At 47.5% G+C, this 6,318-nt stretch overlaps 1 long non-coding RNA gene across 2 annotated transcripts; it reads left to right on the top strand.

Moving 5' to 3' along the window:
- Positions 1 to 1,332: 1,332 nt before the first annotated feature.
- LOC139436485 (uncharacterized) lies at positions 1,333 to 5,652 on the top strand. 2 transcript variants are annotated; one of them, XR_011645746.1, is made up of 4 exons: positions 1,333 to 1,898; positions 3,691 to 3,735; positions 4,011 to 4,101; positions 5,617 to 5,652. It is a non-coding gene; the product is annotated as an uncharacterized lncRNA (long non-coding RNA). The 2 variants fall into 2 exon arrangements; XR_011645745.1 differs by lacking the exon at positions 5,617 to 5,652 and having other exon boundaries at positions 4,011 to 4,720.
- Positions 5,653 to 6,318: the final 666 nt, after the last annotated feature.

Raw genomic sequence — 6,318 nt, forward strand, 5'->3', positions numbered from 1 at the left:
AATATCCATTTAGGACGACGATAGGGGTCAAAAGGTAGCAAGTTAAAAAATTTATCTTAACCATCAATAGTAACATCTAATATTTGTAAACTGCTTTATAATTTTTGCTTAGCACCTTTCCTCTATTAATTCAAGTCTTCCAACAACCGCTTGAGTTTGGTGGTATTATTCCCAGTTAATACAAAAAGAAACAGAGTTCAGAGAGATGAACTGACTTCCCCAAAGTAACACAACCTATAATAACAATCAATATTTGCATAATGTTTTAGACATTCAGACTTACTTTTTCGAATACCACATGAGAAAGCACTTGGTCAGTAGCTGGCACATAGCAGGCCAAAAAAAAAAAATTTAGCTATTCCTTCTTCTTACGTATGTTTTCACCTCTATAAAGATCTCAAACAGGCATCATCTTCCCCGTGTTACAGATACACAAATTGCACTACAGAAAATCAGGAGGCTTGTCCAAAGTAAAAGTTAAAAAGTGGCCACATTAGGATTTGAAAGACCTTAGTTTCTTGTGAGGTTCAAGTTTATACTTGAATTTGAATATGCACCCAAGAAAGCTTTGATGTCAATGGAAAAGTATTTTACACTTCCCTAGCATTGCACTCGATATAAGGTAGAGCCAGCGGCCTTAACTAAAGCCGGGTGGGAAGGGGAGTGTTTTAGCAGCCAGACTGAAGGAGAATTACAAAAAAAAAAAATCCTCCTACCACAGGGTCAGAAGTATGCAAGTTTGAATTCTGAAATACTTCTGCCAAGACAAATAGAAAACTGATCTTCTACGGAGCCCTGGGCTTACTTCCTCCTGTCGGGGGAGACAAGGCCTCGCAGGCCGAGCAGGAGAGCTGGAGAGCAGGGGCGCTGGAGAGGGCCCCTCTGTCCGGGCTCCCAGCAAAGACAAGGCCGAGCTGCGCCCGGGAAACGCCGCCGTGCCCCGGCCCTGCCCTGCGTTCTCCTCTCAGGTTGGAGTGACTCACCCGGGAAGGGAGGCCGTCATTAATGAAAATGTTAGGGCGTTGGAGGAAGCGCTGGTGATTCACCCAGGCCTCTCACCTCTCCCTGCGTCAGCCCCGGCCCGCGGCCCAGGCGGGGTGAGGGCAGGTTTTGTAAAAGGCGTGGGAGCCTCATCTTCAGCCACCAGCAGGAAGGTCCTCGGTGAGGAAGGCATCACCACGGGCTGGTGCCTTTCACTAGGCAGAGACGCGATTGCGGAAGCGAAAATGACCGGCCGGGGCCGGCCTCTCCCGCGCAGCCTCGGCCCCGCGCGCTGCCACGCCGCTGTGCGCTGAGCTCTGCACGCGCGCAGGCGCGAGGCCCCGGAGGCGCCGAACAACCGCCGCCGGCTGCGAAGGCGCCACAGCCCTCCAGCCCCGGGAGAGCGCGGGCCGGGCGCCCCCAAGCCCACACCCCAGAAGAGGTGTCCCTGTCCTCTTCCCAGCCCCTGGCCGCAGGCAGCACCTATCCAGTGAGCAGGTGCTGGAGTGCAGAGGAATAAGCAGCCTGCTGCTGCTGCTGCGGAAAGCTTCCACGCAGAGAAAGAGCGGCATCGAGTAAGGCGAGGCATCCTCCAGAGGAGCTCATTGGCCTGTACTCACATTCCCGGTTTCCCTGAAGGTGCTCATCTCAGTGTGACCCCTCTCTCCTCCTCCTCCTCCCTCTTTTCCATCCCTCTCTCTAGGTCTCCCTCTCCCTCCCCACCCATCTCTGCCCTCTTTCATTCCTTCCCACAAAGGAGAGACTCCCTCATCAGCGAGCTGGGCAGATGGCACTGGACTTTCTAGGCTCCGCCCCCCTGTCTAGCCCCACCTGCAGTCTCTGTCGTGCATTCTGGGCAGCTCTTTGCCATGGGGTGAGCTGACCTGGGCAGGAAGAGGCCAACAGCCAATGACCAGGTAGGTGGTTCTATTTTGGAAAAGGTATTAGCAAGCCCACTGGGCGACAAAGAGATCAAAAGCCACCCATCCTAGCTTTGAGGGTCAACATTTTGATTTCCATCCGCCTGTCCTGTGTCTTATCGCTCTAGGAGTTTGGAACTTGGGAGGGGAACTCAGGGGGTGCCCCAACAAACCCTACCATATCCCAAGGATAGAGCAAAACTGTTTGTGAAAGCACAGTGCTTTCTCTTCCTTTAGGGCAGGGCCATATGTCAGTTGATGCTTGTATTAGTCAGCCAAAGGAGTGCTGATGCAAATGCAAAATACCAGAAATAGGTTGGTTTTTATAAAGGGTATTTATTTGGGGTAGGAGCTTAACACATACCAGGCCATAGAGCATAAGTTACTTCTCTCACCAAAGTCTATTTGGAGCAAGATGGCTGCCAACATCTGTGAGGGTTCAGGCTTCCTGGGTTCCTGAGTTCCTGGGGTTGGTTTTCTCTGGGTTCAAGGTTCTTTCCTTTCTGGTGCTGGCTTCCCAGGTCTTCAACATCAACCTTTAACATCAGAAATCCCCAACTCTGTTCCTCGCCATGCCTTTTATCTGTAAGTCCCCACCCACCAAGGGGTAGGTACACAATGCCCTAATCATAACTCAATCTTGCCCAGATACAGATCAGATTACAAGCATAATCCAAAATTTCTTTTTGGAATTCATCAATTATATCAAACTGCTACAGAGCTCTTCCAGCAGAACCAATAAAGGGCACAGAGAAAGGAGTGGTGAGCTTGGCCTCGGGGACTGGGGCCACTGCACAGTGGAGATATCATTTTAACCAAGCTCTCAGGGACACTGGACAAAGAAGACATTCACACAGCAGAGCAGGGGAGGCAAAACAGAAGGGGTAACATGCCCGGAGGATGGGGCAGCCCCTCCGAGTATGGCCCCCAACCTTCCCAACTCCATGCTTTCCTCGTTGGAAACCGACAATGAAGAGTGCCTTCAGCAATCAGGTGGAAAACTTAACATGATTTCAGCAGCCAGCAAGAAGAATTTCTATCTCTAATTCAACCAGCCCCCTTCTCCTGGGAATTCAACATCGCTCTCATCCAGTCTGCAATTTGGGGGCTGCCCTAAGGAATTTGGATGTGCTAAGTCATGTGAGCCAGTTCCTATAATGAACTTCTTAATATTTACATGCATATATACATCCTGTGGGTTCTGTTTCTCTAGAGCACCCTGGCTAAGACAGTGAGGTAGGAGCTCAGAGGAGGGGTTCGGCGTGGGTGGGAAGAGTCAGGCAACCGTCAGAGGCAGGAACTGAGCTGGAGTTTGAGTGATTTGGAGAGATGGAAAAGGAAGGGCAAGTCAAGGGGCACAGCAGTGGCAAAGCAGAAAGCACGGGATAATGTGACATGCTCACAGGTCCAGGAAGAGACCTGGCTGCTGGGAAAGGTCACTGGGGCCAGTGTGAGAGCCTTTGGTTGTGGATGCAACCAGCCATAGATGCAATCAACTAATTATTTAGGTCCATCAACGAAATACCCTCACGAGGGTAACAATCAGGCCAGTGCCGAACAGCATAATGTAGACAAGTTGACCCATGAACTGAATCATTGCACACACAACCCGTATGACCCCTTACAGATAGTACCTGACACTTTTCCCCACTCCTTCCTCTTCCTTCAAGACTTAAATGTCACCCAGTCTAAAGTAGGGCTTTCTGTCAGTCTTTCTCAGAGCACCATGGGATTTTTCCTTTAAAGCATTTATCGTAATTAATAATTCCTTTTGTTTTGTTTTCTTTAGGAGATACCAGGGATTGAACCCGGGACCTTGTCCATTACATGAGAAGTAGGTATTCAACCACTGAGCTACACTGGCTCCCAGTCATTCCTTTTTAATTCTTCAACATACAGTTCTAAGACACACTGTGGCTCTTTCACATTTTAACTTCTCTGAAATAGAGATGAGGCTTAGAATTGATGGCATCTTACAATCATAGTCAAAACTTTTATTTTGGTGGGATATAAATAATGGTGTATCTTACAATTGATGATATTTTAGATGCAATGAGATAGAGTACAGGTTTGTTTGTGTGATTGCCTATTTAATGCTCATCTTGTCAGACTTAGGTTCCTCAAGAACAGAGATGCTTCCCGTAGCATCCAACACACTCATTACTACTTGATGAATGAAAGGTGTACGTTCCTCAAGGAAGTAAGTAAACATATAATGCTTCCACCAGACCCATGCAACTCCCAGAATGGTGCTACCTGCACTCAAGACATTTGCTGAAGGAACAATATTCAAGCCAGACAACCTCTAGTCCTTGGTCCTGGTACATATATCTGTTCTATGTGATAGAAATAAAAGGATTAAAAGTACCTCATTCTTAAAAAACAAAACAAAAACAAAAAAAAAGAACAAGAAAAGGTACCTCATTCTTTTAGAGGAAAAAAGCAAGGTAAGTCCTATCAACAGAATTCAACAGGGAAGCAGACTTGGCCCAGTAGTTAAAGCGGCCGTCTACCACATGGGAGGTCCGCGGTTCAAACCCCGGGCCTCCTCGACCCATGTGCAGCTGGCCCACTAGCAGTGCTGATGTGCACAAGAAGTGCATGCCACACAGGGGTGTCCCCCGCGTAGGGGAGCCCCACACACAAGGAGTGCACCCTGTAAGGAGAGCCGCCCAGCGCGAAAGAAAGTGTAGCCTGCCCAGGAATGGTGACACAAGATGATGCAACAAAAAGAAACACAGATTCCCGTTCCGCTGACAACAACAGAAACAGACTAAGAAGAACAGGCAGCAAAGAGACACAGAAAATAGACAACCGGGATGGGGGGGTGATGGGAAGAGGAGAGAAATAAATAAATCTTTAAAAAAAAAAAAAAGAATTCTACACCTATGCATTCTTTTCCTTGGCAAACAACTTACTCTCCCTTTGTCAACCAAACGCCATTCTCTGAAATCTGCACACTTAAAATGTTGCATTTTACATTTGTGGTGACAGACTCTGCCTTGGGGCCTTGACACAGGGATCACATCTGAAAATGACATCCACTTTTTTCTCAAGAGGGTTGGTGATCTTACCTGTTAAGAAAATGACGTACTTCTATCTTCTAAATACCTGCAACCCACAAGTAAATATGTTGTCTCTACGTAGCAAATGAAATGAATAACCAGGAAATTAAGCATTCCTCTTTTGAGGAGACACTGGGTTCCTGGTGTGGGTTCACCAGATGTGAACACACAGAGGGGGAGCTCAAGCCGGAGGAGCTCAGCCCCTTCCTCAGCAACAAGCCTGCTGCGTGTCATAGCAGCTTTGGGAAGGGGCCTAAGGAGGAGGAGGAAGAGGCAAATTCCGATTGATACAAACAAGATTTTTTCATTTCTACCGGCTTATTCTCTGCCCAAACTAAAATATAAGGCTGAATTTTGCAGTTGCTTCTTTCCACATCTGAGGAATTCACAAATTAGGTAAATGGCTCTGTTCAGTATAAGAAGCTTTTGCCAAGAAGGGGAAACAAAGTTATCTAGATGAGTGCTTCTCAAACCAGGGACGGCTTTGGTTTGGTTTGTTGTTGTTGTTGTTGTTTATTTGTTCGTTCTTGCCCTAATGGCTTAAGGACTGATACTTCTGTAACATACAATTTGAAAGTCATGGCAATGTCAAACTGCTATAGCAAGTCTCTAACTGCTTACTCTCAATTTCTCTACTTCTCTCATTACAGATCAGAAATAGTTTGGAGACCACATGTTGAGGAACACTGACCTAGAAATCTGATTGTATTAGCATGTAACATAACTGAACTTACTGATTTGCTAGAAAAGGCTTCTCCTTTTATAGGAATTGCCAAAAATAAGGAAAGATGGTAAAACATAACTTCAGTAACTTTGTGAACGTGTACCTCCCTCCTTAAATAAATTGGCATTCAGGAGATATTGGAACTTAAAAAGAGAGCAAGTCTTCAAATGTTAAAGGTTAAACATTGAAAACTTGATTCAGGATCTTCTGCTTACTACAAAACTCTCAGCCCTGGGAAACGGACTTTGGCCCAGTGGTTAGGGCGTCCGTCTACCATATGGGAGGTCCGCGGTTCAAACCCCGGGCCTCCTTGACCCGTGTGGAGCTGGCCATGCGCAGTGCTGATGCGCGCAAGGAGTGCAGTGCCACGCAAGGGTGTCCCCCGCGTGGGGGAGCCCCACGCGCAAGGAGTGCACCCGTAAGGAGAGCCGCCCAGCGTGAAAAGAAAGTGCAGCCTGCCCAGGAATGGTGCCGCCCACACTTCCCGCGCCGCTGACGACAACAGAAGCGGACAAAGAAACAAGACGCAGCAAATAGACACCAAGAACAGACAACCAGGGGAGGGGGGGGAATTAAATAAATAAATAAATCTTAAAAAAAAAAAAAAAACTCTCAGCCCTTAAGTCTG

Source organism: Dasypus novemcinctus, chromosome 15 (assembly GCF_030445035.2).
Source record: "Dasypus novemcinctus isolate mDasNov1 chromosome 15, mDasNov1.1.hap2, whole genome shotgun sequence".
In the NCBI taxonomy this organism is placed as follows: Eukaryota; Metazoa; Chordata; class Mammalia; order Cingulata; family Dasypodidae; genus Dasypus; species Dasypus novemcinctus.